This window comes from Phyllobates terribilis, unplaced genomic scaffold (assembly GCF_046119375.1).
Source record: "Phyllobates terribilis strain yellow unplaced genomic scaffold, ASM4611937v1 Scaffold_5__5_contigs__length_657084704, whole genome shotgun sequence".
In the NCBI taxonomy this organism is placed as follows: domain Eukaryota; kingdom Metazoa; phylum Chordata; class Amphibia; order Anura; family Dendrobatidae; genus Phyllobates; species Phyllobates terribilis.
The window spans coordinates 38,405,469-38,421,472 of record NW_027362765.1 but is presented as its reverse complement, the minus strand read 5'-3'; the positions used below and the strand labels follow the sequence as shown (position 1 = coordinate 38,421,472).

General features: G+C 46.6%; 1 protein-coding gene across 1 annotated transcript in view; it reads left to right on the top strand.

Annotated features, from left to right (window-relative positions):
- The first annotated feature begins 6,394 nt into the window (after positions 1–6,394).
- The window catches only part of LOC141270669 (oocyte zinc finger protein XlCOF8.4-like), a 28,183-nt gene continuing 18,573 nt past the window's right edge, over positions 6,395–16,004 (top strand). The window contains exon 1 of the mRNA XM_073680765.1: positions 6,395–6,447. The gene's annotated coding sequence lies outside the window, so the exon portion shown is untranslated. The remainder of the gene's footprint in view (positions 6,448–16,004) is intronic.

Genomic DNA, 16,004 nt, shown 5'->3' with positions numbered 1-16,004 from the left:
CCACAACACAATACTCCCACAGGCAGGGTTGCTGAGTACACACAGAGACTTAAAGGCATAGTACTCCCACAGGCAGGGTTGCATAGCCGTAAACTCACCGATGAGGCGGCTTTAGCATGTCAATTTCTGTTGCGGAGATGCTAGTCTCCGCATCAGAAATTTCCATAATAGAATGGATAGGGTGTGCTAACTCAGCATGTGTTCAATGAGCACATACGGAATTACATGTGGGATCGGACGCAGCGCTTTGGACGCAGCGAAAATACGTTGTGTCCAAAGCGTTGCTATAGCCTTAAAAGGGGTTCGGATTCACTCATCCCTAGTATTCAATATTATTTTTAATGGTTACATAGATAGGTGCACACATCTTCAGACAAATATATGGTATAAAGCTGATCTAGAATTTATAAAGAAGATTTATAAATAATTATTTTTAATTTTGGCCTTGATTGATTTCATAACATAATATTTCATAATTACATTATCACATTTGATCAATACATATTCCTCACTCATTTTGGTAAAGAAGAAATATTAATAAGGTACAATGGTCTGACTATCGGATATAATAAAATGAAGTATTATAATAATGAGTTATTCTTTACACTAAAGAAGAGTATTACATGCAAAGTTGTGTAAGTTGTTTATTTTGGTAATACGAGGGTAAGACAGATATGAAATCCCCCAGAATGTGGAAATATTAAGGTTATGTGTTACTGAGAACAGAACTACTCTACATCTGTCACCAACACGTATAAAGGCCTTATTATTAATTTCATTTTTTTTATTTTTTTATTCTTATTTTTCATAATTTTTATTTTATTTTAATATCTTAAATGAAAACACATCACTATTTAATAAAGTAATGTCTAATCAAGAATACTTCTTCATTAAATATGGTGATAAAATGGTCGCACTATAAGGGGAAAATGTTTCAATTCTTTGAATAATACAACCATTCATTCATATATTTATTCTGGTACATGGTTGTACATTCCTTGCTATTATTGGTCTTAGGCCACAGCCCCACTATCAGTATTTGGTCAGTATTCGGTTAGTATTTTTTCTCAGGAGTAGGAACCAAAACCAGGTGAGGAACAATCAGAGAAAAGGTATAATAGAAACAAGTCACCAATTCAGTATTTATCACCCACTCCTGGTTTTGGCTCCCACTCCTGAGAGAAAAATACTGACCGAATACTGATAGTGGGGCCGTGGCCTAATAAATATATTTGTTAAGGATACAACTTGTTAATAAATAAATAAATAAATAAATGAATGAAAAAAAATGACGTAGGGTCCCCCCCCAGTGCTGGCTCCAGGTTTTCGTGGACCCCGGGCGAAAAAGTCTCAGTGGGTCCGTTTAACACATATCACGATTCATAATGCAAAGATACGGCAGAGAAATATATACACTGCTCAAAAAAATAAAGGGAACACTCAAATAACACATCCTAGATCTGAATGAATGAAATATTCTCATTGAATACTTTGTTCTGTACAAAGTTGAATGTGCTCACAGCAAAATCACACAAAAATCATCAATGGAAATCAAATTTATTAACCAATGGAGGCCTGGATTGGGAGTCACCCCCAAAATTAAAGTGGAAAAACACACTACAGGCTGATCCAACTTTGGTGTAATGTCCTTAAAACAAGTCAAAATGAGGCTCAGTATTGTGTGTGGCCTCCACGTGCCTGTATGACCTCCCTACAATGCCTGGGCATGCTCCTGATGAGGTTACGAATGGTCTCCTATGGGATCTCCTCCCAGACCTGGACTAAAGCATCCGCCAACTCCTGGACAGTCTGTGGTGCAACGTGACGTTGGTGGATGGAGCGAGACATGATGTCCCAGATGTGCTCATTCGGATTCAGGTCTGGGGAACGGGCGGGCCAGTCCATAGCTTCAATGCCTTCATCTTACAGGAACTGCTGACACACTCCAGCCACATAAGGTCAGGTATTGTCCTGCATTAGGAGGAACCCAGGGCCAACCGCACCAGCATATGGTCTCACAAGGGGTCTGAGGATCTCATCTCGGTACCTAATGGCAGTCAGGCTACCTCTGGCAAGCACATGGAGGGCTGTGTGGCCCGCCAAAGAAATGCCACCCCACACCATTACTGACCCACTGCTAAACCGGTCATGCTGAAGGATGTTGCAGGCAGCAGATCGCTCTCCATGGCATCTCCAGACTCTCACATCTGTCACATGTGCTCAGTGTGAACCTGCTTTCATCTGTGAAGAGCACAGGGCGCCAGTGGCGACTTTGCCAATCCTGGTGTTCTGTGGCAAATGTCAAGCGTCCTGCACGGTGTTGGGCTGTGAGCACAACCCCCATCTGTGGACGTCGGACTATCATAGCACCCTCATGGAGTCGGTTTCTAACTGTTTGTGCTGACACATGCACACATTTTGCAGGGCTCTAGAAGTGCGCCTCCTGTTCCTCCTTGCACAAAGGCGGAGGTAGCAGTCCTGCTGCTGGGTTGTTGCCCTCCTACAGCCCCTTCCACGTCTCCTGGTAGCACCTCCAGCCTCTGGACACTACGCTAACAGACACAGCAAACCTTCTTGCCACAGCGCACATGGATGTGCCATCCTGGATGAACTGAGCAACGTCTGTGGGTTGTAGAGTCCGTCTCATGCTACCATGAGTGTGAAAGCACAACCAACATTCAAAAGTGACCAAAACATCAGCCAGAAAGCATTGGTACTGAGATGTGGTCTGTGGTCCCCACCTGCAGGACCATTCCTTTATTGAGTGTGTCTTGATAATTGCCAATAATTTCCATCTATTGTCTATACCATTTGCAAAACAGCATGTGAAATTGATTGTCAATCAGTGTTGCTTCCTAAGTGGACAGTTTGATTTCACAGAAGTTTGATTTACTTGCAGTTATGTTCTGTTGTTTAAGTGTTCCCTTTATTTTTTTTGAGCAGTGTATATAGTACAATGCCAAAGATTTCGCTTCTTACATTACACGTGTGATATCTATTGTAAATTCTACAATAGCTCAGAAACCGGCAAATTCTCTCAACGCACAGTGCAGATCGGACATTATAGTCCTCCATACAGTATTATGGGCCCCATATAATGCTCCATACAATATACTGTCCCCCATTCTCTGAGCTGTGACTTCTCAGCAGAGGGCGCGCTGGAAAGTCGTCATTGCGCCCTCTGACCTGAGACGTCACAGTCAAGAGACGGAAGAGGCCAGCGCTGCGGAGGCACGAGGAGAGGTATTATGCCGGGGCCCTGAGCAAGCGGGAGGGGGCCCACTCGTGGGCGCTGGCACCGCACTCCTCCGCTCACAGGCACCAAAGCGCCGGGGAGCCCGACAGCGAGTGGGCCCCTGCCTGCTCAGGGCCCCGGCACTTGCCCGGGTGCGCCGAGTGCTGACTCCAGGCCTGGTCCCCCCTATATTTGATAACCAGCAAACAGAGCTGTGGAGTCGGGGTCGTGGAGTCGGATACCATTTTGGTGGAGTCGGTATCAAATGGACCAACTCCTAAAATATATATTTTATTGGGTACAGTAGTTCAATGCAGTTTGTGGGGAATATTTTTTTCATAAGAACTTGGGAAAGTTATGAAATGTCCTATAAATGTCTGTCCTATTCCTGATCTAAGGGTCTAGACTTTTAGCTGAGATGAATCTGTGCTACAGTAAATTTATCACTTAAACATGAGCCATGTATGAAGGAGTCAGGAGTCATGGAAATTGAGGAGTGGGAGGTTTGCCTTACCGACTCCACAGCCCTGCCAGCAAAGATAAAGTAGGGAGCTGATATTATCAGGCTGGGAAGGTCCCTGGTTATTGGGCCCTTCCCAGCCTAAAAATACTATCTCGCAGCCACCCCAGAAGTGGCGCATTACATTAGATACGCAAATTCTGGTGCTTTGCCCAGCTCTTCCCGATTGCCCTCATGCGGTGGAAATCAAGGTAATATTATTGGGGGTTGATGTCAGCTATATAATGTCAGCTGGTATCAAGCCCTGGGATTAGTTATCAGACACCCCCATTACTTACCCAGTAATCCCCCCCAAAAAAACACACACAGAAAATGTTTTATTTGAATGAAGACTCTCCCACACTTTCCCTCGTTCACCAAATTATTAAAAAAATGTTCCCATGAAGCTCCTCCAATGTAGTTCACGATCCTTGCATCCAGCATATGTGAATAGCAGTAAAGAACATCTATTCATAGGCGCCAGGTAGTGGTGAGCGCTCATCAGAGATTGATGTCACTTGGATTGATAGCTGGCTCCGCAGAGCCTCAGTACAAAGCTTACTGTCAGTCCCAGTACTGGGCGGTGACTGCGGCTGCACCAGCGCTCCTGTGTGACACAAAGCCAACGGCTCCGGGAGGAAGAAAGTCCATTATCTCATGGGAGTCGTGATATCAGTACGGAGGCCGCACACCGATCAGACTCCCTGCAGATTATCCTATATCTGTATGTAAGTAACAAAGAGTCCGTGCAAGTCAGAGACCGGGAGGAACTTCTACCAAGATGCCCCAAATCTGTAACCCAGAGAGCGCTGGACCACCGGGACTGAGCTCAGGGCAGAGAAAGGGGCGGTAAGGGGAAAAGTGGGTGTGCCAAGGGGGTACACAATAATATACACATGGCTCCGCTCTGTACACCTCGTACACGTGCGGCTCAGCTCCGTACGCCTCGTACACGCGTGGCTCCGCACGCCTCGTACACGTGCGGCTCCGCTCCGCACGCCTCGTAAACGCGCGGCTCCGCACGCCTCGTACATGCCCGGCTCCGCACGCCTCGTACACGCGTGGCTCCGCACGCCTCGTACACACGCGGCTCCGCTCCGTACGCCTCGTACACACGCGGCTCCGCTCCGTACACCTCGTACACACGCGGCTCCGCTCCGTACACCTCGTACACGCGCGGCTCCGCTCCGTACACCTCGTACACGCGCGGCTCCGCTCCGTACACCTCGTACACGCTCGGCTCCGCTCCGTACACCTCGTACACGCGCGGCTCCGCTCCGTACACCTCGTACACGCGTGGCTCCGCTCCGTACACCTCGTACACGCGCGGCTCCGCTCCGTACACCTCGTACACGCGCGGCTCCGCTCCGTACACCTCGTACACGCGCGGCTCCGCTCCGTACACCTCGTACACGCGCGGCTCCGCTCCGTACACCTCGTACACGCGCGGCTCCGCTCCGTACATCTCCTACACGCGCGGCTCTGCTCCGTAAACCCCGTACACGCGCGGCTCAGCTCCGTACACCTCGTACACACGCGGCTCCGTTCCGTACACCTTGTACACGCGCGGCTCCGCTCCGTACACCTCGTACACGCGCGGCTCTGCTCCGTACACCTCGTACACGCGCGGCTCCGCTCCGTACGCCTCGTACACACGCGGCTCCGCTCCGTACACACGGCTCCGCTCCGTACACCTCGTACACACGCGGCTCCGCTACGTACACATCGTACACGCGCGGCTCCGCTCCGTACACCTCGTACACGCGCGGCTCCGCTCCGTACACCTCGTACACGCGCGGCTCCGCTCCGTACACCTCGTACACACGCGGCTCCGCTCCGTACGCCTCGTACACACGCGGCTCCGCTCCGTACGCCTCGTACACACGCGGCTCCGCTCCGTACGCCTCGTACACGCGCGGCTCTGCACCGTACGCCTCGTACACGCGCGGCTCTGCTCCGTACGCCTCGTACACGCGCGGCTCTGCTCCGTACGCCTCGTACACACGCGGCTCCGCTCCATACGCCTCGTACACACGCGGCTCCGCTCCGTACACACGGCTCCGCTCCGTACACCTCGTACACACGCGGCTCCGCTCCGTACACATCGTACACGCGCGGCTCCGCTCCGTACACCTCGTACACACACGGCTCCGCTCCGTACACCTCGTACACTCGCGGCTCCGCTCCGTACACCTCGTACACGTGCGGCTCTGCTCCGTACACCTCTTACACACGCGGCTCCGCCCCGTACACCTCGTACACACGCGGCTCCGCTCCGTACACCTCGTACACACACGGCTCCGCTCCGTACACCTCGTACACGCGCGGCTCCGCTCCGTACACCTCGTACACACGCGGCTCCGCTCTGTACACCTCGTACACACGCGGCTCTGCTCCGTACACCTCGTACACACACGGCTCTGCTCCGTACACCTCGTACACACACGGCTCTGCTCCGTACACCTCGTACACACGCGGCTCCGCTCCGTACACCTCGTACACACGCGGCTCTGCTACATCCACACTGTAAACCCCTCCTGACCCCACACATAACCTTCACCTCATCCAGCACCATGACAACCAGCACAGCAGAGTCCTGCATCCACTGAGGCCCCTGATCATGTGACCCCTGACTCCTCCCCTCCTGTGACCTCATCACAGGTCCTGTGCGCACAGAACAGCCATATATGTGGTGGCGGCTCTGCAGGTGGAGGTATGTGGAGATCCCCCATTACTGGGCGCAGGGGGCATTAACCCCCTCAGTTCTGAGACTATTTTGATGCTTTTCTGTTTCCACTTTCTACGAATTACTATTTGTTTGCTCCTTTTCCTCTGATAGATACATACAACCCAACTATGGGAAACAGGAAACATATTTTGTTCACACAGTATAATGTTCCCACAGTACCGCCATCCCCCCACACAGTATAATGTTCCCCCAGTACCGCCATTCCCCCACACAGTATAATGTTCCCACAGTACTGCCATCCCCCCACACAGTATAATGTTCCCCCAGTACCGCCATCCCCCCACACAGTATAATGTTCCCACAGTACTGCCATCCCCCCACACAGTATAATGTTCCCACAGTACCGCCATCCCCCCACACAGTATAATGTTCCCACAGTACCGCCATCCCCCCACACAGTATAATGTTCCCTCAGTACCGCCATCCCCCCACACAGTATAATGTTCCCACAGTACCGCCATCCCCCACACACAGTATAATGTTCCCACAGTACTGCCATCCCCCCACACAGTATAATGTTCCTTCAGTACCGCCATCCTCCCACACAGTATAATGTTCCCACAGTACCGCCATCTCCCCATACACAGTATAATGTTCCCACAGTACCGCCATCCCCCCCCACACAGTATAATGTTCCCACAGTACCGCCATCCCCCCACACAGTATAATGTTCCCACAGTACCGCCATCTCCCCATACACAGTATAATGTTCCCAAGGTACCGCCATCCCCCCACACAGTATAATGTTCCCCCAGTACTGCCATCCCCCCACACAGTATAATGTTCCCCCAGTACTGCCATCCCCCCACACAGTATAATGTTCCCACAGTACCGCCATCCCCCCACACAGTATAATGTTCCCACAGTACCGCCATCCCCCCACACAGTATAATGTTCCCACAGTACAGCCACCCCCCCCCACACACAGTATAATGTTCCCACAGTACCGCCATCCCCCCACACACAGTATAATGTTCCCACAGTACCGCCATCCCCCCACACAGTATAATGTTCCCACAGTACCGCCATCCCCCCACACAGTATAATGTTCTCACAGTACCGCCATCCCCCCACACAGTATAATGTTCCCACAGTACCGCCATCCCCCCACACACAGTATAATGTTCCCACAGTACTGACATCCCCCCACACAGTAAAATATTCCCACAGTACCGCCATCCCCCACACACAGTATAATGTTCCCACAGTACCCCCATCCCCCCACACAGTATAATGTTCCCACAGTACTGCCACCCCCCCGTACACAGTATAATGTTCCCACAGTACCGCCATCCCCCACACACAGTATAATGTTCCCACAGTACCGCCATCCCCCCACACACAGTATAATGTTCCCACAGTACCGCCATCCCCCCCCACACAGTATAATGTTCCCACAGTACCGCCATCCCCCCACACACAGTAGAATGTTCCCACAGTACCGCCATCCCCCCACACACAGTAGAATGTTCCCCCAGTACCGCCATCCCCCTCACACAGTAGAATGTTCCCCCAGTACTGCCATCCCCCCACACACAGTAGAATGTTACCCCAGTACCGCCATCCCCCCATACACAGTATAATGTTCCCACAGTACTGCCATCCCCCCACACACAGTATAATGTTCCCCCAGTACTGCCATCCCCCCATACACAGTATAATGTTCCCACAGTACTGCCATCCCCCCACACACAGTATAATGTTCCCACAGTACCGCCACCCCCCTACACACAGTATAATGTTCCCACAGTGCCACCACCCCCCCCCCACACACCGTATAATGTTCCCACAGTACCGCCATCCCCCCCACACACAGTATAATGTTCCCACAGTGCCACCCCCCCCACACACAGTATAATGTTCCCACAGTACCGCCATCCCCCACACACAGTATGATGTTCCCACAGTACCGCCATCCCCCCACACAGTATAATGTTCCCACAGTACCGCCATCCCCCCACACAGTATAATGTTCTCACAGTACCGCCATCCCCCCACACACAGTGTTATGTTCCCCCAGTACCGCCATTCACTCCACACACAGTATAATACTACATGGCGCCCCCCCACAGTCTGGTACCACCCACCCCGCTGGCTAATAAATACTCAAGATATAAGAGATAATCACCACACGATAGCTGTATAGGATAATAGAGTATAAGAAAGTTATTATGGATGTAATATCACCAACACTGTGAAGGCAAATTGTTTTCCTTACAGTGATGTTTAGGCACATCAGGGGCTCTCCAAACGCGACATGATGCCCACTCTCGATTGTTGCCAATTTTGCGTTCAAAAAGTCAAGTGGTGCTCCTTCCTTCCGAGCTCTGCCGTGCGCCCAAACAGTAGTTTACCCCCACATATAGGGTATCTACTTACTCAGGAGAAATAGTGCAACAATTGTTGGGGTCCATTTTCTCCTGTTACCTTTGTGAAAATAAAACAATTGGGGTTAAAAGATAATTTTTGTGGAAAAAAATAGATTTTCTATTTTCACGGCTCTACATTATAAACTTCTGTGAAGCACCTGGGGGTTCAATATGCTCCCCACACATCTAGATAAGTTCCTTGAGGGGTCTAGTTTCCAAATTGGCATAACTTGTGGGGGATTTCCACTGTTTAGTCACATCAGGGCTCCTCAAACGCGACATGATGACTGCAGACTGCACTCCAAAAGGTCACTCCTACCCTTCCGAGCCCTGCCGTGCTCCAAAACAGTAGTTTTTTACCCACGTATCAGGTATCTACGTACTCAGGAGAAACGGCACAACAAATTTTCGGGTGCATTTTCTTCTGTTACCCTTGTAAAAAATAAAAAATTTGGGTCTAAAAAATAATTTTTGTGGAAAAAAATGTATTTTTTATTTTCACGTCTCTATGTTATAAGCTTCTGTGAAGCACCTGGGGTTCAAGGTGCTCCTCACACATCTAGATACATTCCTTGAGCGGTCACTTGTGGGTGGTTTCCACTGTTTAGGCACATAAGGGGCTCCCCAAATGCAACATTGTGTCCGGTCTCGATTCTAGACAATTTTGCGTTAGTCAAACAGTGCTCCTTCCCTTCCAAGCCTTGCCATGCGCCAACAATAGTTTTTCCCCAATTGTTTGGTATCGGCGTATTCCGGAAAAATTGCACAACAATTTTTGGGCTTCATTTTTTCCTGTTAACCTTCTGAAAACAAAATTGGGTCTAAAGTGAAAAAAAAGTTAAATGTTAATTTTTTCCTTCCACATTGCTTCAGTTTCATGCAGACCTCTCAGAGTCACTTCAACTGTTATGTGGTCCCTTAAAAAATTTTTTTGTTGGAAAAATTAAAAATCGCTGGTCAACTTTTAACCCTTTAACTTCCTAACCAAAAAAACGAATTCTGTTTAAAAAATTGCGCTGATGTGAAGTAGAAATGTGGGAAATGTTATTTATTAACTATTTTGTGTGACATATCTCTCTGATTTAAGGGCATAAAAATTAAAGGTTGAAAATTGCAAAATTTTCACCAAATTTACAATTTTTTTCACAAGTCATATCGAAGAAATGTTATCCCTGTCGTGAACTACAATATGTAACGAAAAAAAAGTCTCAGAATCAGTGCGATCCGTTGAAGCGTTCCAGAGTAATTACCTCAGAACGTGTCAGTGGTCAGAATTGTAAAGTATGTCCTGAGAACCATAGACAGAAAAAATACCCAATAAAAATTAACTTTTAATAATTATCCTTAAAAGTGTACTCTATAGTACAAGTGAGAAAAAAACTACACATATATCTCAAAAACAGGATACCATGTAAGGAGAATATAATATGAAATTAGCAATTAATTCAGACAAACTTACCCTGGATAGCACCTAATAAGATTGCTCTCCCTACCTAACAGCGCAGTGTTTTTCACCCTAAGGTTCAGATGGTGTCCCCGCTCCTCGGAGGCTGTCCCTCTCCTTTCCCTAGGTATCCCTACACAGTCAAAAGATGCCACACACATACATATAAATGGAAGAATTGTAGACTATTCATGTCATAATTGACATGCTCAATATAAAAAATTACAACAATACCATATCAGTGGGGAGTGGGCAAAAATAGATATAGTTGCACAAATAGAAGGTTTTTGATTTACAGTAGCCCACTAATATAAATAGATAGACATGTGTACCAGTCAGAGCAAGTCCGAAAAAAATATTAAGAATATTTTCATCCCCAATCAAACTAGGATTCAAGCAATGCCATAAATGATATCAATTAGTTGGCCTTTAGTACAATGACTAAATGTAGTCAATCCACAATACAAAATTTCCCAAAGCTATAATAGCAATATTCCAGACATCAATATTATGAGATTCCTCAGACTGGTGTAAAGTCATCCGCAAATAAGGTTATAATTAATCCCTTTGTCCCAACCCACTGGAATAGGTAAAAATGTGTACTAGTCAGACCAAATAAGAAATAGTAATACACTTATCTTAATCTCTAGTCCATCTGAGATTCACACAGTGCCTTGAGTGGTGTCCATTAGATGTCCTTTTTTATATACAGTACAGACCAAAAGTTTGCACACACCTTCTCATTTAAAGATTTGTCTGTATTTTCATGACTTTGAAAATTGTACATTCACACTGAAGGCATCAAAACTATGAATTAACACATGTGGAATTATATACTTAACAAAAAAGTGTGAAACAACTGAAAATATGTCTTATATTCTAGGTTCTTCAAAGTAGCCACCTTTTGCTTTGATGACTGCTTTGCACTCTCTTGGCATTCTCTTGATGAGCTTCAAGAGGTAGTCACCGGAAATGTTTTTCACTTCACAGGTGTGCCCTGTCAGGTTTAATAAGTAGTATTTCTTGCCTTATAAATGGGGTTGGGACCATCAGTTGTGTTGTGCAGAAGTCTGGTGGATACACAGCTGATAGTCCTACTGAATAGACTGTTAGCTGCTTTTTTCTTGCCATAATACAAATTCTAAGTAAAGAAAAACGAGTGGCCATCATTACTTTAAGAAATGAAGGTCAGTCAGACCGAAAAATTTGGCAAACTTTGAAAGTGTCCCCAAGTGCAGTTGCAAAAACCATCAAGAGCTACAAAGAAACTGGCTCACATGAAGACCGCCCCAGGAAAGGAAGACCAAGAGTCACCTCTGCTTCTGAGGATAAGTTAATCCGAGTCACCAGCCTCAGAAATCGCAGGTTAACAGCAGCTCAGATTAGAGACCAGGTCAATGCCACACAGAGTTCTAGCAGCAGACACATCTCTTCAACAACTGTTAAGAGGAGACTTTGTGCAGCAGGCCTTCATGGTAAAATAGCTGCTAGGAAACCACTGCTAAGGACAGGCAACAAGCAGAAGAGACTTGTTTGAGCTAAAGAACACAAGGAATGGACATTAGGCCAGTGGAAATCTGTGCTTTGGTCTGATGAGTCCAAATTTGAGATCTTTGGTTCCAACCACCGTGTCTTTGTGCGACGCAGAAAAGGTGAACGGATGGACTCTACATGCCTGGTTCCCACCGTGAAGCATGGAGGAGGAGGTGTGATGGTGTGGGGGTGCTTTGCTGGTGACACTGTTGGGGATTTATTCAAAATTGAAGGCATACTGAACCAGCATGGCTACCACAGCATCTTGCAGCGGAATGCTATTCCATCCGGTTTGCGTTTTGTTGGACCATCATTTATTTTTCAACAGGACAATGACCCAAAACACACCTCCAGGCTGTGTAAGGGCTATCTGACCAAGAAGGAGAGTGATGGGGTGCTACGCCAGATGACCTGGCCTCCACAGTCACCAGACCTGAACCCAATCGAGATGGTTTGGGGTGAGCTGGACCGCAGAGTGAAGGCAAAAGGGCCAACAAGTGCTAAGCATCTCTGGGAACTCCTTCAAGATTGTTGTAAGACCATTTCCGGTGACTACCTCTTGAAGCTCATCAAGAGAATGCCAAGAGTGTGCAAAGCAGTCATCAAAGCAAAAGGTGGCTACTTTGAAGAACCTAGAATATAAGACATATTTTCAGTTGTTTCACATTTTTTTGTTAAGTATATAATTCCACATGTGATAATTCATAGTTTTGATGCCTTCAGTGTGAATGTACTATTTTCATAGTCATGAAAATACAGAAAAATCTTTAAATGAGAAGGTGTGTCCAAACTTTTGGTCTGTACTGTACATAACTGAATATAGTCAATCCACAATTCAGAACTCCCCAAAATAGTAACAGCACTCCAGGCATAAATTTTCAAGGTCCCTCAAACTGGTGTAAAATCATCAGCAGTAAAGTTATTCCTTAGGATTAGTCCCTTCGTCCCTACGCGTTTCACCCCCTCCTCAATGTGGGGCTCATCAGGGGACAAGAAATATTAGAGGAGATGAGCCATAATAGATGCCCGCATAATAGCTCCTTGTATACCGGAGTCCAACCGCATGTTCAATGGTGGGATTCATCCCTATATATCTGTGGAATGCCATGTGCCACGAGATTAATTTCACCTGTGATCAATCCCAGCGTTACCCTGACTACGAGACGCAAGCTTTAAGAAACTAGCGTACCACCGTGTTTAACATCACTTCCGGTCCCAACGTAATACGTCATTTCCGATTGCGTAGCCCAGGGTATTAGCTAAGGGATCGTACGAAGAATGCGTGAGCAAAGTACGTATCCTCCTGCTTTTTACGTCACTTCCTGGAACCACCAGGTGGAACGCAGACTGCGTTTCACTATCTGCATGGAGGATACCGCTACTCTCAATTCAACGGGAACATGCAAGAGACAATCACTACCACAAAACAATAGACCCGGAAAATCACAAGATGAGCTGAATATTCCACCGTAATTAAAAAGATGTGCATCCATCCCCAAAGAAAATGGGGGGGGGGGGGAATAGGTAGCATATTATCCACTTATGTGTGAGTAACTATGCCAGTATTACAGTCCACCAGTATGGTGAATACACACACCGGGACTATCTGTAGATATATAAAAAAGGCTGATCAGGATTTTTATCCGTAAGGCTAATTGAAACAACAGTAAGGCTATACAAAGCTAGAAAAGCTTAACTGTTCATTAATACCCCCGGGATTCAGAGATTCGAGCCAGAAAATCCATCTGGACTCCCGCTGCAGAATTCTTTTATCCCATTCCCCCTGTCGCACTGAGGGACTCACCACTTCAATAGAACGAAATGTAATAGAATTTAAATCACCTCCATGGTGTGTATTGACGTGTTTTGCTAGAGGAGTATCTCGCTTGTTTCGGATGTCACCTAAGTGTTCACCAATACGTACTTTAAATTGTCTTCTGGTTTTTCCCACATAGTCTTTTGGGCAAGTGCACGTACATACATAGACGACACCTATTGTTTTACAATTAGCAAAATGTTTGTTCCTATAGGTGCGTCCAGTTACAGAGCTCACAAATGTATCTGAGATGGAGACATAACGACAATAAGTGCACTGTCCACATCTAAAAGTACCAGTAGACCTCCTATCCAACCAGGTCCCCTCCTTCTTGGGGGGCACAAAGTGACTATGTACTAGGTGATCTTTGACAGATCTGCCTCTCCTAAAGGTGACAGAGGGATAGTCTGCAATCCATTTGGAAACATCCGGATCTGTCCTCAAGATACCCCAATATTTTCTCAGGATTGTCATAATCCTAGGATGTTGATCATCATATGTTCCAATTAGCCTAGTAAGGGAGGTCTGTTCGGGCCTGGAGTGAGACACCAGTAATTTAGATCTATCCTGTTTAAAGGCATGATTAAATGCTCTATTGATCACCCTTGTTGGATAGTCCCGATCAGAAAAACGGTCCTTAAGGTCCCTAGCCTTATGAAAATAGTCAGAGGTAGAGGAGCAATTTCTCCTTAATCTTAAGAACTGGCCTTTAGGGATCCCTTGTTTCAAAGGAACCGGATGATAACTATCCCATTTTAATAGGCTATTTGCTGCTGATGGTTTTCTAAAGATAGATGATCTCAATGAGCCAGATTCATCAATTGATATTATAACATCCAAAAAGACAATCTTTTTACCTCCTATCTCATAAGTAAATTTAAGGCCCAAATCATTTTCATTGAGGCGCTGTATGAACCCAATGAAGGACTCCTCATCTCCAGTCCAGGGGACGAGGATGTCGTCAATGTATCGGCCCCAAAATTGAATGTGGGGGCCCCTGACGACATCCTCGTCCCCAAAAACTATGTTGTCCTCCCACCAGCCAAGGAGCAAATTAGCATAAGTGGGGGCACAGGGGCTCCCCATCGCTGTGCCCCTAAGCTGGTGGTAGAATCTCCCATGAAAAAGAAAAAAATTATGCGTAAGAACATAAGCAACCGAAGACTGAATTCCTTGTGTGGGATCAAGTGGTTTCCCCTTGTTTTCAAAAAGGACTCCACTGCCATCAGACCAGCCGTATGGTGGATACTAGAATACAATGCCTCTTAGCTGAACTTGAAAACGAGGGCACTCATGGATTGGGAGAGGGCCCTTTCTCGGATTTAAAACCTAAAAGTAGTAAAATGCCACCTGTAGGAGATATTGGTAGTATAGATATTTTTTCGTCGTTAGTCACGGAGGAAATCAGGAGAATAAATCCAAGGGCACATAGGGTGAACCCCAATTTTACATTTGATGAACGGAGAGCATTACAGGATTTGAGTGGTGACACTTCCCTTATCATAAAACCCTCCGATAAGGGAGGGAACATAGTGCTTCTAGATTGTGATCAATATGTTTCTATGTGTATGAATATTCTTTCAGATACCATGACATATCAGGTATTACAGGGTGATCCTACATCTGCTTTTATGAGGACCTTATCTGACATTCTGCAACAAGCTAGACAAAATAATCTGATTTCATTGAGTGAACTGAATTTTCTGCTTCCAAAATTTCCTGTGATTGCAACTTTTTATGCCCTTCCTAAGGTTCATAAGGGCTATCAACCATTGAAAGGGAGGCCAATAGTTTCAGGTGTGGATGCATTGAGTCAAAACTCAAGCATCTATCTTGATCAGATGCTTAGATCTTTTGTTACAGCTCTCCCATCCTATCTGAGAGACACAACAGATTTATTAACAAAATTGGATGACATTACAGTTGATCCTGGCACTATTTTGGTTTCCATAGACGTGGAGGCATTGTATTCTAGTATCCACCATACGGCTGGTGTGATGGCAGTGGAGTCCTTTTTGAAAACAAGGGGAAACCACTTGATCCCACACAAGGAATTCAGTCTTCGGTTGCTTGATTATGTTCTTACGCATAATTTTTTTCTTTTTCATGGGAGATTCTACCACCAGCTTAGGGGCACAGCGATGGGGAGCCCCTGTGCCCCCACTTATGCTAATTTGCTCCTTGGATGGTGGGAGGACAACATAGTCTTTGGGGACGAGGATGTCGTCGGGGGCCCCCACATTCAATTTTGGGGCCGATACATTGACGACATCCTCGTCCTCTGGACTGGAGATGAGGAGTCCTTGATTGGGTTCATACAGCGCCTCAATGAAAATGATTTGGGCCTTAAATTTACTTA